General features: G+C 34.3%; 1 long non-coding RNA gene across 1 annotated transcript; it reads right to left on the bottom strand.

Moving 5' to 3' along the window:
* Positions 1-695: 695 nt before the first annotated feature.
* On the bottom strand, positions 696-2,650 carry LOC133864534 (uncharacterized). The gene is made up of 5 exons (XR_009899523.1): positions 2,221-2,650; positions 1,807-1,887; positions 1,685-1,719; positions 1,509-1,570; positions 696-971 (listed from the first exon to the last, which is right to left on the bottom strand). It is a non-coding gene; the product is annotated as an uncharacterized LOC133864534 (long non-coding RNA).
* Between the last annotated feature and the right edge of the window lie 17,349 nt (positions 2,651-19,999).

Here is a 19,999-nt window from a genome sequence, read left to right on the forward strand (position 1 = left end):
CCGATCGATCATGATAGATTATCTGATCAATTATGGTAGATCATCCGATCGATCATGATAGATCAATATGATCAATAGATTATCCGATAAATCATGGTAGATCATCTAATCGATCATGATATATCAATAGGATCGATAGATCATCCGATCAATCATCAAAGATCAATAGGATCAATAGATCATCTGATCAACCATGATAGATCAATAGGATCGATAGATTATCCGATCAATCATGGTAGATCATCTGATTGATCATGATAGATCAATATAGGGCTGGCAAAACGGGTACCCGACACGACCCGTTTACGACCCGTTAAGACCCGCGACCCGTTTAAGCTAGACCCAGACACGACCCGTTTATGTTAACGGGTCGGGGCTCCAGACACGACACGACACGGCTATTTCACGGGTCACCCGACACGACCCGTGAAACCCGTTTAGCATACCGGGTCATAACGGGTCGACACGACCCGACACGACATGTTTAGCATACCGGGTCGACACGACCCGTTTAACCCGTTTAGCTCATCCTAACTCTAAAAAGACTAAAATTGTCTAAATTGTCTAATGCATTAAACATGTCCAAAAAAATGAGGCTTCAAAGCTTGCTATCCCATTGAAGTGAAAATTATTGAGATTTTCCTGGCTAGAACAAACTATATGCATGAATCAGTCTAAAGACCTCAAATTCCAAATTTCCAACACAAGTATCATTCAATCATTGTATCAAGAAGGGCAAAAGAGCAATTTAAGTTTAACTGTGATATATGAAGCAACTACTAGATATGCCAACACCAAGCATTCAGGTCAAATTTTTAGCTCCAGCATTTTAAAGAAAACAAGCATGAGAGTGTTGGGCACCAACTCTAGCAGCAGCACCATTAGGCCCTCTAAAAACTATAGGCACAGATATCTGGCCAGCAGACATATAGTTTGATTTTGCAGCAGAATTAATGATGACGGTCAATTGCCTGCAGCGATAGGTAGAATGAGATTCTAAGAGGAAATGAAAGATTTGAAATAAATTAGCAAGGCCAACCAAAACAACATACAAGTATTACAAAGAAAATTAGAAACTGAACATCATCAAGATAGCTATAAACTGAAAAATGCACTATAAATAAATGAACCAAAAGTTGTGTTCAAAATTATTAGCATATCAAATTATCCCAGGAGGAAACACCCATTATCCTTCAGTGCAAGACTTCTATGTATGTGTGTGTTAGTTTGAGAGAGAGAGTACAGAAAGTAGAAACCACATTATCTTGATATCATCTTCTTGGAAAAACAAGAGGTTAATTTTAATATGTTGAACTCTACTAGATGTTTCAATTATGCCCTTTTAGGGTTTTAGAGGGTAGTAGCGTGCTTGAGTCAACACCATAAAACTTTTTTTTTTTATTATATATATATATATATGGTGTTGCAGGATCATCACTAATCTACTTGACCAAATATAGAAGCAACCAATGAACCAACAAATAGAGGGCAAGTCAAACAGAAATAACCTCCGTAATTGGTGTATCAAGAACCCTCTCAAGACCATACTTGCCCAAAAGCCTTTGGATATCTATACAAAATTGAAGATAAAGAGCTGATTGTTAGACAAATGTATAAAGTCGACATCTGGTCTTCACAGGAATACAAATCTACGAATTCATCTCTTCAAATATTGAAGTCTAACCTTGTATGCACCTTGAATCCTTGATATTCCCCAATCTGCGCTCAAAAGATAAAACAGGAACATAAGAAGAAAGAGCGAACATCAAATCCAGGAAATACTAGTTTCTTTCCAACTGTCCTCACCTCTTCACCCATCAAAAATACTTTAGGATCAGCAGACATTTCCTCATCGAGTGCAGAGTTTAGAGCGTCTCTAACAGTCATCTGTCCATAATTATAATTTCAATAGAAAAATTCAGCGTTTTGTAAAGAAGAACCGTCATGAAGGAGAAAATACAACTTCTCATATTATAACATCCAAAAGAAAAAGACTAACCCTTTCAATTAGATCTCTACAATTAAATGTATTGAAAATTGAAATTTCTTCACAAAAAATTTCCATTTGTTCACAAAAAAATTTATGGACAGATTTTGAACAAGCAGGCAAGCATCACAAATTATCGGATGATTCGAATTATGATTTTATAATTTATACCCACAAATCCACAATAATGAGGCTATAAAAAATTAGAAATAGAAATCAACTAACATACCGACCTGGCGGTACCGGACGCGACATCGGCTGGAGAGAGAGCGGCACGCTGGCAGAGAGACGGGGAGAGCAGAGACTTCAGAGAGAGAGCGTCGACGCCGTCGAGTGCGGCGACTCGGCGAGGCTGAAGGAGAAGAGAAGGGCGATGACTGAAGGAAAAATCCAAAAAGAAAAAGCTAGGGTTTTCTTTTCTTTCGAGTTTCGAGTTTCTCTTTTCTCAGTTTTCTGATTCTTCTCACTTTTCTGGTTTTGACGTTTTGCTTGTTTTTTCACATTTTTTGAACTTTGATTCTTTTGACTGAATAATGATAATGAATTATTATTATTTGAAAAGTTCAGAAAAGTGAAAAAAAACACAAACAAAACGTCAGATTACTTTTCCGGTTTTCCCCATTTCCTTTCCCGGTTACTTTTCCCCCCAATTTCATTTCCCATTTGGTTCGGCCATTCCGGATTTCCGCCATTCTCCATTTCTCCATTTTTTTTTTAATTTATATATATATATATAAAATTTTTTTTTTTTTTTTTTAAAAAAAAAAAAAAAAAAACTAATCGTGTCTGGCGGGTCACCCGCGGGTGACCCGCGACCCGACCCGCCAGACCAAGATAAACGGGTCATAAACGGGTCGACCCATTTATGACCCAAACCCGTTTAAAGTAGACCCAAACCCGCTAATTTCGTGTCGTGTTCGTGTCGGATTATCGGGTCGTGTCAAAATTGCCAGCCCTAGATCAATAGGATCGATAGATCATCTGATCGATCATGATAGATCCATAGGATTGATTGACCAATAGGATCGATAGATCATTCGATTGATCGTGATCAATCAATAGGACCGATAGATCATCCGATCGATCGTGATCAATCAATAGGATCAATAAATCATTCAACCGATCTTGATAGACCAATAGGATCGATAGATCATTCAATCGATCGTGATCGATCAATAGGACTGATAGATCATCCGAATCAATCGTGATCAATCAATATGATCGATAGATCATTCGACCGATCTTGATAAACCATCTGCTTGACCATAGTGCATTAATTATGAAAACAATTTTTTAAAAAAAAAAAAATGAAAAACTAGTTTTCTATTAGTTTTTTTTTTTAAAAAAAAAAAAAAAGAAAAAGAAAAAAGAATGATTTTTTTTTTAGTTGAAAGAAAAACCAAAAATTAACTTATTTTTTTAAAAAAAAAAACCAATTTTTTCGAAAAAAAAAATTATTTTTTACAGACAAATTAAAAAAATTAAAAAAAAAAAATTAAAAATGAAAAAGATATATTTTTTTAAAAAAAAAATGAAAATTTTGAAAACATAAAAAAAAAAACACGAAAAGGAAAAAAAACTAAAAATATTATTAGCGGCCATATAAAAAAGTGGCCGCTATTGAAATCATAAAATAAAATAAAATAAAAAATATATATTATTAGCGGCGACATTAGTTGCTGCTAATAGTTTCCCGGAGTTTCCTGCAACTCCCCGCCAAGTTATTAGCGGCGACTCAAATTTCGACGCTAATATTAATATTTTTGTGTATTAGCGTCCAATTGTAGCGGCCACAATTAGGTGGCCACTAATAGTTTACAAATAGTGGCAACTATTAGCAGCCAGTTGTGTTTGGCCGCTAATAATATGATCATTAGCGGCCACTATGAGCTGGCCGATAATAATGTGGCCGCTAATGATCAAATTTATTGTAGTGTAGTGACGTGCTAATTTGGTACGTCAAAAATTAATGACGCGGCAATTTGACACGTCAAGAAACCTCACCGGGAAGGTGCGAGCCAGCTGCCTCCCTTTTCATTTTTTCTTTCTTTTTTCCACCCAAATTTTTTTCTTCCTCCTCCCGCGTACGCCGCTTTTCTTATTCTCTTCTTCTCTGCTTCCTTCTTCTTTCTCTTCCCCCCTGCTTTTTCTTTCTTCTTTCTTGTCTCCCTTTTTCGCATTAGAGCTTGCCGTCCGCCAAAAAAAGACAAACGGTATGTATTTTTTATATTAATGAAGATTTGATTTTTTTTTTAATTGGATTAAACTGTTTCCTTTTACAACAGTTTGTTCTTTCTTGAAGAGTAAACAAGTATTATTTGTATATTGCAGGCGATACCACTTCTCTTTCTGCTTGGCAAAGGATGGTAGAAGCTGTGAAGGTTATTATACTTTATTCTTATTAAATTTTATTTTGTTAAACATTATTTATTATTGTTTCATGTGTTCAATCTGCCAGATAAACCTGAATATGGTTTGCGTCCTGTTATGGATTTTTTCTTCGGGCCAATTCTATCTGACCCATATTTTGGGTTTTGAGTTCATTTTCTCATGTAGTGGCCCTGTTATTTGAACTGCTCAAGATGAAAGTGATAGTTCAGACTTCAGAGGATGAGGAGAGTGATTCTGAAGATGATGACAAACCTGCAGGAAAACAAATCACAAAGGTGAGAAGTTTAGAGATTGCTAGGATTATAAAAATGTTATACAAATTTGAAATTCCCGTTAGTTTGGCATGGTTCTTACTGTTGTCATGTTGCTTTTTTGTATACCTGCAGCCCGCTCAAGATTCAAAGAAAGGTAATGGGATTGAGGAGGGAGTGAGGAAGAAAACCCCAAGACTCCAATGAAAAATGTAAAGTTACTCATTCTCGACATGTGTGCTTCTATTCATGTTTTGGTTGAACATCTTAAGTTAAGTTGAATTTGGTTTTATAGAAAACAGTTCTGTTCTGTTTTTTTTTTTTTTTTAAACACAAAATCTAACGTTTTTGACATGTCAAAAAATCAACACGTCACTAAATTTAATCACGTGTTAAACATTGGCACGTTTCTGACACGTAACTAAAGTTAGTGACATGTCACTATTTGACACGTCAATAAATACCCAATTTTGACGCAATGATTAGTGACGTGTAACACACGTCCCAAATGGCACGTCACTAACATTTAGGGACGTGTCAGAAGCTCTTACACATCACTAAACCTTGGTAAAAAAAAAAAAAAAAATGTTTTTTTGTAGTGTGTCTCAATTAAAAACATTCCATTCTCCACATAGTCAATGCCATCCTGTAAGATGAAGAATGGATGTATTATATAATGAGAAATGACTCATATACTCATTTCTCACAACAAGCTGATGTGATCGGTAATATTTTATTATTTTTTTTATAAAAAGAAAACAAAAGAAAACAAAACAAAAAAAATAATAAAATATTACCAGCCACGTCAGCTTGTTGTGGCGCTGTTGTGAGAAATGAGTGTAGGGATCATTTCTCTTATATAATAGAAAAATGAATGTTAGTTTGTGGGCATATAGAATGCGTCAAATTGAAAAATACTGCACTCGCCTGAACTGGTACTTCTCGCTTCTCTTGAAGATCAGCTTTGTCACCAACTAAGGCCATGACTATATCAGGACTTCCATGTTTTTATAGTTCTTGTAAAATTCCATATTCATCAATTAAATTTGCATTGCGAGCATGGGAATTAAAAACCAACTTAATCAAGGCATGCAATTTACATATATAACTATATACACCTTTCTGGGTAAAGATGCCATGCAGTCTACATAATTGCACCTTTCAGGGTAAAGATGCCATCTATAAGCTGTTAGCACTTGGAGTACAATGGCATGCAGTACAACAACCCGGCCGGCCAGTTATCTCGGAGTAAGTTATTTATAGTTTTATTTCATTTTTTCAACCCAACTCTCACAATTCCTAAGGGATCCGATAAGAGCAATGTTTTTATTAGATCAAAATAAAGATTTTATTCATCCAAAAACAAAAGTGTACATACACATAAACCAATATTAGCTCACTTCAAGTAGTTAGCCCCACTTGCATTAATGAACTTTGTGATAGAAAAAGCCAAGCCATTAGGTACAACTTTTATATTGTTATTTCCAATTGAGTCCTCATCGAATCTGTAACAACTCGGTCCCATATTAGAAAAATAAGAGTAACTCACATACAATAAAGGCACTCATTGGTTTAGGTCCAACATTGTTTACTTATAAGGTGAAATTGAGCTTTAAAAGTGATTCTAAGAAAGCTTCAAATTATCTAGTCTTTTTGGGGTAATAGCGCAGATGTACATGGCTAACAATTTTTCTTTAAGTCGTTACAAATGGTATTGGAGCCCTTAATAATGCCATGTGGTACCATCAACAGCGCATGACGTGGCCCTAACAAGGATGTCGGGAGTATAAGGGGGTGTTGTAATACATCGGTCCTATGTTGAAAAGATGAATAACCCACATACAGTGAACATGTGGTTTATAAAGATACTCATGGGTGCTAAGTCTTACATTGGTTACTTACTATGTAAAACTGTGTTTTATAAGTGATTCAAAGGAAACTCCAAATTTACTAATTATTTTAGAGTGAAAGCATAGATATTGGTAGCATTTTTTCCTAGGTCGTTACAAAATTGAACTCTTAATATTATTGAAATTAAAAAACCTGCAAACCTTGTACAAGAAAAAACAGGAGAAAATGAAATTGTTGAGAAGGAAAAGAAATAGATATAATATATGTTAATTATAGGCTTTACAACCTAGTATGGTGGTATATATATATATACTATATTTCTTTTCTCAAACAAACATTACAGTAGAGTTTCTTGCATTGTTATAATTGTCCTGATAACAATTCTAAGCAATATCAAGTCCTCGACCCTATTAGATGATTTAAAAGTTAGAACATGCAAAAAAAAAAAAAGGAATTAAGAAAGAATTGTTTCCAAGTAATGAGAGGTTATAATAGAGAAATTCTAAACTAAATACTTCAAACGAAAAACCATAACCTACTAGAATAAAATATCATTGCATGCATATAGGTTAAAACAAATATTCACCCAACCACTGACAAAACCCAAGAACCAGCCCAATCACGCATCAGTCCGGTTTCCAACGTCAACTATTGCCAACCAAGACCAAGCAACCATTTTATGAAGCAATTAACAATCTTAAGTAATACATACAGAGATATCAAGATGATCATATATATTCAAGCAGTACGTATGTGAAGCATCAAGGAGTTTTCCCCACTAAGAAATTCCTTTTATCAAAAGTTCATTGCTATGCATGCCGGTTACATTAGAAGTATTCCATTCAAACTGTTAAAAAATTGATTAAGTGATTAAATTTACATTTTTTTATCAGCTTAAGCTTTTGAAATAAGTGGTGATTTAACATGGTATCAGAGCTAAAGGTTCTAAGTTAGAAATTTGATTCCGTCATTTACCTTTCATTTCAATTAAATAATCCACGTGTTGGGCCTTACCTATTAAAAAAAAGTCTGAGCCCACACGTGAGGGGGAGTGTTAAAATATTGATTAAGCGATTAAATTTACCTCTTCCTATTAGCTTAAGCTTTTGGAACAAGTAGTGATTTAACACACACAATAATTAGTGCCAAACAATGTAATTTAGTGACCAACCAACATACATCACCACTTAAAACATCTCCATAAACAAAAATTTATTGTTACTGTTCCATTTAATCTGACAAAAAGTCACCTGCAGGTATGATTAACTCAACTAGATCCTTTTGTTTTACAATTCATGCAATAAAGAATACTAGATTAATGGAGCGAAGTGATTGCCAATAAAGAATATTAGAATGGAAAGCCAAGTGTTTTACAATGTTTTACAATCTGACTCAATGCTCAGCATCTTCAATGTTTCAAGTTTCAGAAAAAAGGGGGTGGGGTGGGGAGGGGAACGATAAGAGGAACAAAATTGGCATTTCTTTCTGATATTGAGCCATCTAGAAATCTATTAATATTTCAAAATTTTAAGGGGTGTTGACCTTCAATGAAAAAGAAATTATGACCCATACTTCAATTCTGAAGTAGGTGCTTAATCCCCTTAACGTAACTTCAACATGAAGGTCATTTGTAACCTCGTGAAAAAAGTTATTTGTAAATTTTATCCTTTCCAGAAACCCTTTGCACACTGAAGTTTTCATAAGATGTAAGTAAATAATAGATAAAACATGAAATAATAATTAATACTATGCAATATCGATCTGAAAAATCTACCTTACTAAAACGATAGATCAAATGGGATGACGACGCATCATTTTCGAACTAACTATTTGAAGAGAAAATTGAGAAACTTAGCATTTCTCGGTTGGATTCAACAAGAACATTTGAAGGATTGAAGTAATAGTTTAACCTATATATCAAATAGCACATTATAATACAAGCAAGGCCCTGTTTCAACAATGAAACAGGGGAAGGGAACAAGAAAACAGCTAGTTTATTTAATATTATATCAAATAACACATTAGAATATACCTCACAAGATCCAATAATGTGACCTGCCATTAGGTCACTTGTAACCCATCGTGGGCAGCAGACCCCGGCGGGGCACCTATTGTGACTCATCATAAATCACCAAACCAAAAACAACGTGACACCAAAACCCAGGGCTGTGTTCAAATCTAATTGAAAAGTAAAAGATCGAGACCGTCATATCTTGCGCTCCCTATCCAATGTGGAAGATAATCCTCTCCATTTCATTAAATGAAATGGAGATTATTCATTTCAAATGAAATGCTATGATTTAAAATTGGTATATGTAACGGTGTATACGAAGTCAATGTTGGGATGTCTTTTAAAAATTTAAATAATGTGAAATCATGTACACTATTAGATGTATTAAATTTAAATCCTAACTATAAAATAGATAATATCCATTTAATTTGAAATTTAGTGCATCACATTAAATTCCTCACTTGCCATCCATCTGACTGTTGTAACCCACACCATTAACTCTCTTACACATGCATCAAACACACACACACTCTCTCTCTCTCTCTTCATAATTTTTCATCAGCTACTTGGTAGTTGTCTGGTGACCGTACTTTTCTACCACATGTAAGAGCATCCTCAACAAACTCATCATTTCTATTTTTTCTCCAAAATTTAGGGAACTTTCACAAAAACGGCTCTCCAGCAAGCTTAGCATTTCTTTCTCCATCTTAGTTTCTGTCAGAACTCTCTCCAAATCTGCCGCATGAAATTGTTTTGCTTTCTTGGCATTTTTAATTTCAAATATGTTGCTCTCATTCTCTCTCTTCGCGTGTTCTCTACTTCACAAAAAGATTGCATAAAACTATATGAAAAAGAAAAGCTTAGGTTGAAGGCTTTTTTGAGTGGTAAAAGGGTTTGCATCACTACCGATACATGGACATCCCTGCAAAATATAAACTATGTATGTGTTACTGCTAGCTTCATAGATTCTGATTGGACAATGCATAAAAAAAAAAAAAAAAAAAAAAAAATACTCAAGTTTGGTCTAATTTCCAATTATATGGGTGAAATTATTGGAAGAATGATAGAGAGTTCATTGATGGAGTGATGGATTGATAGTGTGTTCACTATTACAATCGATAATGCCTCAGCCAATGATGTGAGAATTGAGTATATGAGAAGGAGGATGAAGGACAAGAGTTCTACTGTTTTGGGAGGAGAATTTCTTCACATGTGGTCAAGGGCAGAGGGAGGGGGGGTCGAGAGGGGTCAAATGCCTCTCTCACCACCCAAAATTTTTTCCATCTCTTGGAATTTTTTTTTTTCGAAAGTCCTAGTTGCCTACCTTAAAAAATTCATTGATCAAGGGGTAAATATTTTTCAAGAGGATCGAGCTTCATGAGTCACACCATGTTCTGCCATTTTTTTACTGGTTTCTTAACTTAAAACCAGTCACCAGCTACTACCACAGGTTGAAGACGACATTTTTTTGTTCTCTTTCTTTCGATAAAAACACACAATTTTGTTTAAAACAAAAGGGATAATTACACTTAACCCCCCTGATTTATTCACGGTGTGGCGATTTACCCCCCAATGTACCAAAATTGGTATATGACCCCCCCGAACTTGCCAACGTGTGGCAAAATCAATCTTCCGTCCAATCGACCGTTCGTTTGGACGGAAAAAATCGGTCACGTGCAAGTCACGTGACTTGGGGAGAGTCTCTGTCTTAAATGGTCACGTGACTTGCATGTGACCAATTTTTCGTCCAAACGAACGGTCGATTGGACGGAAGGTTGATTTTGCCACATGTTGGCAAGTTCGGGGGGGTCATGTACCAATTTTAGTACATTAGGGGGTAAATCGCCACACTGTAGATAAATCAGAGAGGTTAAGTATAATTATCCCAAAACAAAACATTCCTTTGGAGGACCGAGGACACGTCTATGACTAAAGTAATGAGTCTTTGTCTTATTTGAAAGAAGGACACATCTTATCTATTAAAAAAAAAAAAAAGACACGTCTATAAAGTAGGACATGTCTAAAAGAAGGTCTCCAGCGTTTCATACTTTTGGTCTAATTAAAGTAAATGAGACACGTCTATAATTCAACAATTTAATCTTTCTTTTTTTAAAAAAAGAAAAAAAAATGGCCTTAGGCCTTTAGCTTAGCCGACTTACTATTAGAATAAGTTAGATGAGAGTCATGATACCTATCTATGTCCGACAAGTAATTTTTTTTTTTTCAAAAAGAAAAAAAAAAATTAAGACTTAACTTACCTGACTTTTCTTAGGTAGTATATATTACATTTAAAATACTTTTAACATTACTTGTAACCCTGAATGACATATTTGCGATTCTTTATTGTTAATCCTAAAAGTTGTTGTTCAAGTTTCAACAATTCTACAATTTGGAATTTGTGATTTCTTCGGACATTATTACTTTCTACTTTAAGACTTCAACAATTCAAATCAAATGCTTCAATATTTTGTTTTAGAGCTCGAGAGGTATGTAATTAAACTTTTACATTGATTAAGCTTTTATATTTAAATTATTCTGTTAAATTAATTGTTTGTATGTATGTATGTATATAAACTTTTTGTATGAAATATATCAATGAACACTAGGTGTGACAAAATAAATTATAAGTTTCATTTATATATTTTAAGCGATAATTAAATTTTGTTGAATTATTTATTTATTGTGTTAGTTATATTTTTTAATATTTTTTTATTTATTTTTTATTAACTTTAGATTTTTTATTTTATTTATCAAAACAAAATAAAAATTGTTGACCCCCATCAACTAAAATCTTGGTTTCGCCACTGCATGTGGTGTGTTGCTCATAATTTAAACCTTGTTGTAAATGAAGGCTCGGAAGACTTAGGTGATTGTGTTTCTAATATAAGGAATGCAGTGAAATATGTGAGGTTTTCACCAGAGAGGATGGCAAAATTGATTGTATAGAGGAGGAAAATATTCAATGTACGAAGATGCATGGTGTGTCTAGATGTTCCAACTAAATGGAACTCTACATATTTAATGTTGATCACTCATGAGAAGTACCAAAAAGCTTTTGACCTATTAGGGCCGGGAGGATGAGCATAATCATTTTGTTGTTCCTCAATTATTGATTGGGAAAATGTTAGGGCATTTGTAGGGCATTTGTGACTTTTTTTCAAACTTTTTATGATGCCACATTGATGTTCTCTGGTTCAACTTAATTATGTCACCTCCAATTCATATTTCTTGCAACTTTGTATTATTCAATATACCTTGAATGATGATTGTCTTAATCTTGATCAGGTCATGAGTTCTGTGAGTTTTAATATGAAAAATAAATATGAAAAGTATTGTGGGATTATGGATATGATCTACTTAATGTTGTATGTTGCTTTTGTTCTTGAAATGAATAATATCCATTTCATTAAATTAAATGAAGAGGATCCTATTCCATATATACTAGACAGGGAGAGCAAGATATGACGGTCTTGAACAAAAGTATTTTTACAGTTATTGTTTATATTTCATCAATGAATATTCTTTCAAATTAGCAAAAAGTGAAGTAGTGTAAGTGCATGGAATCTGAAATTATAACCATCTAACCATGCACGGGTGTCCAACTGTTGCCATCCCCAATAGTGTATTCCTCCTTTGAAGTTCGCTATTAGTAGAAAACAACTCTTGTTAATATGTTAAAACAAGAGTCGTAGTGAATCTAGTGATCCACTATGCACTCTTTCTAATATTGCAACTTGTGCACTAGTCGACTATGGGATGTACATAGATATAGAAACAATTAAATATGTGTAGATGTCTCACACTAATGAGTTCAATTCCGATCTAAAAGACTTTTTTACTCAAACTTTTTTATGATTTACCTTTTGAAACTTGTGCACTACTTGACTCTCCCGCTGAAACAATGTTCTCGTAAAATTGACAAAAAGAAAAAGCAATCAAGAATTCCCCAATTGGGTTCTTGTTGCAAAGAAATGGGTCAGTGAATGTACGGTTCTCAACCTTGGGCCTGACGATTGATGAGCCCAGCTCAACTCCAATCATGTCGATGAGTCCCTCAAGCCCACCAAGCATGCACAGTTGCAATTTGTTGTGTTTTCGCTGCATATGGGAACCATTCTCCTTTGTGTTTTTGTGCGCACCATATAATCGCCATTTTTCATTTTACTTGAAATGAAAAGAAAGATAAATTTTATGGTTTAAATTTTGTTTTGTTATAGTTAACGGTGTATATGATGTTATGATATCTAAAAATTTTAAATGATGTGATAAGATGTATATCTTTAGATTGAATACAAATTTCCTCCAAATTGCTTAGAGGAACTTTCTCCATCACAGTCAATAAAAAAGTTATCATGTATCCCTTGAGCATATAAGAGGTATATTTTTTTTAATAGTTTTATTCAAAAAATAAATAAATAAATAAAAAAGCCACCTAAGAGTGTGAAAAAATGGGTGTGGAGAAGTAAGTCTTTATTAGATTTTAATTCAATAATAGTTTTAAAAAGCCACCTAAGAGTGAAAAAATGGGTGTGGAGAAGTGGAAGTGTGTATAACATTACTCAAAAAATTTGTAGCGCAAAGAGAAGTGGAGAACATGTTTCGCATGGCTTGCAAAAAATTATAATATTCATTTTTTATTTTTTTTTGGTTCTTTGAATATAAAGAGAGTTCCTGATTAATATTTGATAAAGAGCTTGTTAAATAGTAGCTTTTATGAATTTTATTAATAATTTAGAGAAAAATCAAATATAAAGAGTTTATTATGAGTTCTCTTTTCCTGCATTTTTCTTTGGAAAAAAAAAAAAAAAAAAAAAAAAACTACAAACAAAACTAAAAAATGCTTCTTCGGCCGGTTGCCAATGAGACATTTAGAGATCATTATCCTTAAAATTTTATAGACTCGTATGTAAAAAGTTTATTTGGTTCTGAGAGAGAGAGAGAGAGAATTTTGTGAAATGTATTTCCGTTTAAACAAATAAATTACTCTTTTGCTATAGTAGAATAAAACAAACACATTTATAAGATTTACTTCAGAAAAGTTGATTCTCTTAAGCATCATGTTTTCAGAAAAGTAGATTTCCTCCTCAAAGAGTACTTGGTAGATAAGTTCATGAAATGATGCGTACGTTGTGATGAAATTGCAAGATTAATTGCACTTAACCTGCAAGACGTGTGTACGTGTATAAAGCAAAGGAACCTGGCATATAGTACTCACGACAATTTTGGGCCCCTTGTGTTACGTACCAGGTGCGACAAAGGGGGAGAATAAAAGAGTTCACAAGATCAAGTCATGTTTCTTTGTTATTTCACAACCAAAAAAAAAAAAATGAATTATTGACCTTTTTTTCTAAACGGTTTTTAAAACTGTAAAGAATTAAATTGTTAGAGTCGGATTTTTTAGAACCGTCTGTAAAAAATTTAATATGGATGGTTTGATTAAACTGTCCATAAAATTCCAGACGGTTTTATTCAAACCGTCCAGAAGTGCAAATAAGCTTATAGACGATTTGGACTAAATTGTCCAGAAATTTACATTTCCAGACGGTTTGTACCAATTAAACCTTTAAGAATTTTATTGACGGTTTGGTACAAACCATCTAAAATTTTATGGATGATTTGGTTCAAACCATCTGAAAATTTACATTTCTATACGGTTTGGAACAAAATGTCTATAAATGTTACAGACGGTTTGGTCCCAAACCGTCTATAACTTCTTCTCTTTTTTTTCTTTTTTTCCGTCTTTCCTTCTTCTTTGTTCTTTTCTCTTTTTTTTTTTTTTGTTTTTTTTTTTTGTTTTTTTTTTTTTTTGTTTTTGATTGAAACATCGAGAGAGAGAGAGAGAGTGAGATCATATAGAGAGAGAGAGAGAGAGAGAGAGAGAGAGAGAGATTCGTCGACAGGATCTGGACAGAACGACGAGATCGGGACGACAATGGGATATGGACGGGACAACGGGAACGAGACGATAGGAGAGAGTGTCAGAGATGGAGTGCCAGATCTGTCAAACCCACCCCGGTGTGCGTGGGTTTCCGGCCGGATTTGGCGAGGTCGTCAGGGTTTTCGGCCGGATCCGACCGAAACCCATGCTCAACCTCTCTCTTTGTGGCCGGATACAGAGAGAGATCCGGTATTCCGGCCGGTTCTCTCTTCCTCTCTCTTTCTCTATCGCCGGCCAGTGTGCATGTGTTGGCGTGGGTTGACAGATTTCCAGCTTGATCTCTCTTCCTCTCTCTTTCTCTGTCGCCGTCCGATGTATATTGTTGTAGATCTGCTCTGTTTGATTTTGTTCTTAGTAGTCTTTGTTTATTGCATGTGCCAGTGTAGATCTGCTTTGTTGTGTTTTACTGGATCTGCTTCAATCTGTGTCAATACTTTTTATGCACAACTCCTAGTAGATTCATATATGGCCGGTTTGATTGTTATTTTCCTTTTATCTCTTTGACTTCTTTTAATTTGGTTTCAGGATGATCTTTTAGCAGATTATTCGCGCATATCAATCTGCTCTGGAAGAAGAACATTATTCAAAGAGTAGACAGTGATTGGAGGCTTGTGCTTGTGATTGATTCACCTGAACGTGGTCAGAGTTATGCGAACATGAAACCAACATGAAACAAAGCAAATCAAAAAGTGCAAATCTATAATTAAATTTTATAGAATTAATTATTAATTTTGGACTAAAATGAAAATAATATCATTATATTATTAATGAAAATAATATAAAAAATAAATAAATTATTAATTCTGGACGGTTTGGACAAAACCGTCTAGAATTCCGAACGGTTTGGCCTAAACCGTTTAGAATCCGAATTTCCGACGAAAAATTTTGAACGGTTTTAAACCGTCTGGACTTTGTTCCAGATGATTTTTTTATCATTTTTAGACGGTTTCAAACCGTCTAGAAATCTAGAATTTTTTTGTAGTGTTTATCTCTTATTGTTGGGCTTCCATGTGTGTTGTGGTGCACGATGGGGGTTGAGCCAGTGGATCTGATTTTGGGTTGCAACTTGCAGCTTCTCTTTCAATGTGGCATAATTCAGGTGTTGCTTTGGTCCATACTTGGCTGGTGCCTGGACTTCTACGTAACCCTGATGGTTGGATTTTTTGGGAAAACTTGATATTATTGGTGGTGGGGTAACAATCGTTTGGTTGAGTGAATGCGTTTGTGTGATTATGGCCAAGCAAAGTGGTGAAGGTGGTGAAGATGTCGGATTGACTGGGTGGTAACTAGGATCAATGGAAGATTCTGATAGAGAAGGGTATGGTAACTTGATTGGTTGTAGTGATGGTGAGGTTTCGATGGGGGTGGGTTATGAGGTTTGATGGCGTAATGGTCACTGTGTGATAGCATGTGCTTGAGACATTTGTTCAGTGCAACACATATTTCTTCCATTCGCTTCATCATACTCTCGTGTCCCAAATGCATTTTGGTCAGCATTTGTTGTGGAACGGATTTTATGGATCTCAGCTACTTCTCTAATCGCAGAAGTAACGTGGTGTTTGGCTCTAATACCAATTGTTACGTGCCTAATTAATCAAACACGTAATAGATAAATAAGGATAGTTCGATAAACCTTAATACCTTTCAAATCAACTCAAAATCTGAATATTAATAATCTTTGCTTATTTTATTCATCAACCAAATAGACTTATATAGAGTTACAAAGAAAGACGATAAACATAAACTACTCTCATAGAGATGCATTTTAGGACTGTCGTATCACTAACAACTATTAATAAATATAATAATAAAGATAATATCCAACTATTTAGGATAACATACTATCCATTTATGTACTACTTAAAGATAGACTCTAATATATAAATAATAACTAAATAACAAAGATATATAATAACTAAATAACAAGAGTTAAAAACCTTATTGATACCTGAGTTTTTAAAACTTTATTTTTTGGCATTTGAGTTTTCATTTGTATCACAGATGATACCTGAGTTTTGGGAAAAAACCAACTTGATACATATGTTAAGTTTTCCTTTCAAATTTTAATGTCCTGCCACATGTCAACCTTTGAAGGTTGACATGTGGCACAATATTAAAAAAAAAATATAAAATAAAAATAAAATAAAAATCTTTAAAAATTAATTAAAAATTTTAAAAAAATATTAAAAACAAAAAAAAAAAAAAAGTTAAAAAATAAGAAGAGTGGCTGAGCCATCCCCTTGACCGGTCTGGGGTGGCTAAACAAAAAACAAAAATTGAAGAAGGAGGTTTTTGGCCCTTGTGGTGGTTCCGCCACCCCCAAGCCAGCCGGTCTAGGGGTGGCCGAACCACCCTCGTGGCCAAAGAAAAAAAAAAATTGAAGAAGGGGTTTTGGCCATTAGGAGTGGCCGAACCACCACATGGCTAAAGGAAAAAAAAAAATTGAAGAAGGGGATTTTGACCCTTGGAGGTGGTCAAACCGACCGATCTGGGGGTGGCCGAACCACCCCCGTGGCCCTTGGGGGTGGTTCATACACCCCCAAGGGCCAAAACTCCCTTCTTCAATTTTTTTTTTTTTTTTTTTTGGTCATGAGTGACCGAACCAACCCATGTGGGTGCATGGTTCAGCTACTCCGTACCGGTCAAACCACCCTCTTATTTTTATTTTCTATTTTTTATATTTTGTTTTTAATATTTTTTTTTAGTTTTATTATTTATTATTTTTTAATTAATTTTTAAAGATTTTTATTTTATATATTTTTTTTATATTGTGCCACGTGTCAACCCTACATGGTAGGACGTTAAATTTGGACGGAAAACTTAACAGAGATACCAAATTGGTTTTTCTCCAAAACCCATGTATCTTCTGTGATACAAATGAAAACCCAGGTATCAAAAAATAAAGTTTTCAAAACTCATGTACTAATAAAGTCTTTAATCCAAATAACAAAGACCTTATGAGTGATGAAATCAATTTTGTTGTTTTGAAAATAGAAAATTGTTTCCAAAACAAGTTGCCAAACATGCTCATGACTTCTTGTGGACTCTTTTGTTCTCATCCTTTGTTGCATCTAGTACTTAACACCTTGGTGACCAATGAGTGTGAAAAATCCACCAGAAATAAATCTGATTGATCTTTGATGCCAGTGGCAGAGTTTTCGAAAGTATCTATTTCTTTCTCTTCTTTCTGAGTGGCCAAAACTTTGGCATTATTTCTCCCGGCAGATCGAATAACATTAAGGAGTACCAACCAACCATTAGCTTAAGATATTGGCATTTCTCCCGGCAGCACATATTAACCCATATGATTGATTTGGGCAGTAGCACTTAGGTTGATTCTTACTCGGGTCATAACCACAAACCCCCTTAGACCCGGTGCAGGCACTACAATCCTCCTTCCACTTCGATCACATCGAATCCTCCTTTGATGGTTTCTTCAATTATTGACCAATTAACAGTTCCTTCATGATAATGATGAGTTCCAAAAAGTGGAGGAACAACCACGCTTTTTGCACAAAACCCAGGGCCATGGACTCCATCTACTATACATGTACCCACCTTTATTAGCAAGAGAAATGCTGGGGTACCCACCAGCATCCCACCAAATTCATTTTATTAAAGGAATAACACATGTGACTTTGTTTTTTTATTTAATAAATTCATTTTCAGAGAACAGTGGTGGGATATTGGTTGGAGGGCAACCAGAGAGTAACGCAATGTTACCGTAGCTGCCAGGGCCAAATCGAAAAGCTCAGAATCGAGGGTGGCCGGCTGTAATCAAAGGACTAATGAACACCATCATATCATCTTAGTGGAATAGAGTAGGATGGGGCAATACTAACGTAACAATCTCAACCAAACTTTTTGATCAATTTTTGTTAAAAAAAATAAAAATAAATGTTGGTTGGAATTGCTACATTAAAATTGTAAGATAATTATGAAGTAAAAATGTAATTTCTAGCTATCATTATATCGACTATTGACAATTTGACATTTTGTGGTTGATCTTAAGTCTGATCACGTGTAGAAAAAGTTGGACAGTGACAAAACCACGGGGCCAGTGGTGCTGGGGCAGGACATGGAAGCGACGGGGATAGGCCAGGTTCTATTGTCCTTATATATAGAAGTCTTGCCCTTTCAATGGGACGCAAGAAAGTCTAGCCTTGTGACTTGTGAGCAGTGGTGGAAGTCTTGAATCAAATTATGAAGGCAACTCAGGTGCAATGAGTCCTAATTTTTAATTTTTATGGGCAGGTACAATGATTCTAGCCTTTTAAGTCATGAGCACAATGCATCAAGTAAGGTTCAACTAAGCCCATCATTTCAACTTATCTATGAACTGTTAGAGGAAGACTAGCTAACTAAAGACCAAAGTCAATTAGTGTTTTTTTTTTTTTTTTTTTTTTGGGGGGGGGGGGGGGGGGGGGGGGGGGGGGGGGGGGTATTATTTGTAGCTGTTGTTTTTCTTATTGTTTAATTTCAATTTAAAAAATTCTTTTAATAATTTAAAGACATAAAACCAAAATCGATCTTTTTTAACATATATATATATATATATATATATATGAAACCCAAAGAATCTAATAAGCAATCTATATATTTGAAATCCAAAAATAATAATAATAATAATAATAATAATAATAATAATAATAATAATAATAATAATATTAATGATAATTTGAAATTCAAGTGTACTTGATTGAAGTTGAACTAAGATAAGTTGAACTAAGATTTTAAATTACAAGCGGCAAAACTAAAAGATAAATTTGAATAAAAATTAATTAAAGAATATTAAAGAATATAACTAACAAAATAAATAAATAATTCAAAAAAAAAAAACAAATTATTGCTACAGAGGCACGTAGTTCTCAGTCTAAGAAATTTGGAATTATCGGTAGAAAGTGAAATTGCAGATGTATGCATTCCAAAACTTTAATTTTTTTATTTTATTTTATTATTAAACTAGTTAGAGTTTTAAATACACGATTATATATAATGCCCGAATAGATTTTACATAGTTAAATAACATATTTATAGTGGAGCTGTAATGCCCAAATTGCGATAGTTGCTATATTATTGCAACGCAATAATGCCCGTACAATGTCATAAATGGCTTTGCTACAATTGTTGCAATGCTGTTATGGTGCTCGGTCCAAATTACGGTAATCATGTAGATAGTAATGATATATTTGTTAAAAAAGAGTAGTGAAAGTTATTTTTATAAGATCATGTAAAAGGGTTTTACATGCGATTTGTTTACGCCGGTAAACACGCCGTTGTGTTGCCCAAATTTCTTTAAGATAAAAGTAAAGCACAAGAATAACATATATTTTTAAGAAATTAGATTTTTGTCTTAGATTCGAAACATAAACACTTTTGCCATTCGATCAGTAGTTTATATATATATATACGCGTTACTTATAATGTTTATGGACCCGTTAACATGGAAAGTACCTTGGTCGACTGAGCTCAGTGCCCTGGTCAACTGAGCCCCTGGTCAACTGAGCTAGTCACTTAAAGTTTAGTTTGTCCATGGGAAATTATGTCCAACTGGAAATTATATCAACAAC

The sequence above is a fragment of the Alnus glutinosa genome, chromosome 3 (assembly GCF_958979055.1).
Source record: "Alnus glutinosa chromosome 3, dhAlnGlut1.1, whole genome shotgun sequence".
Taxonomy (NCBI): domain Eukaryota; kingdom Viridiplantae; phylum Streptophyta; class Magnoliopsida; order Fagales; family Betulaceae; genus Alnus; species Alnus glutinosa.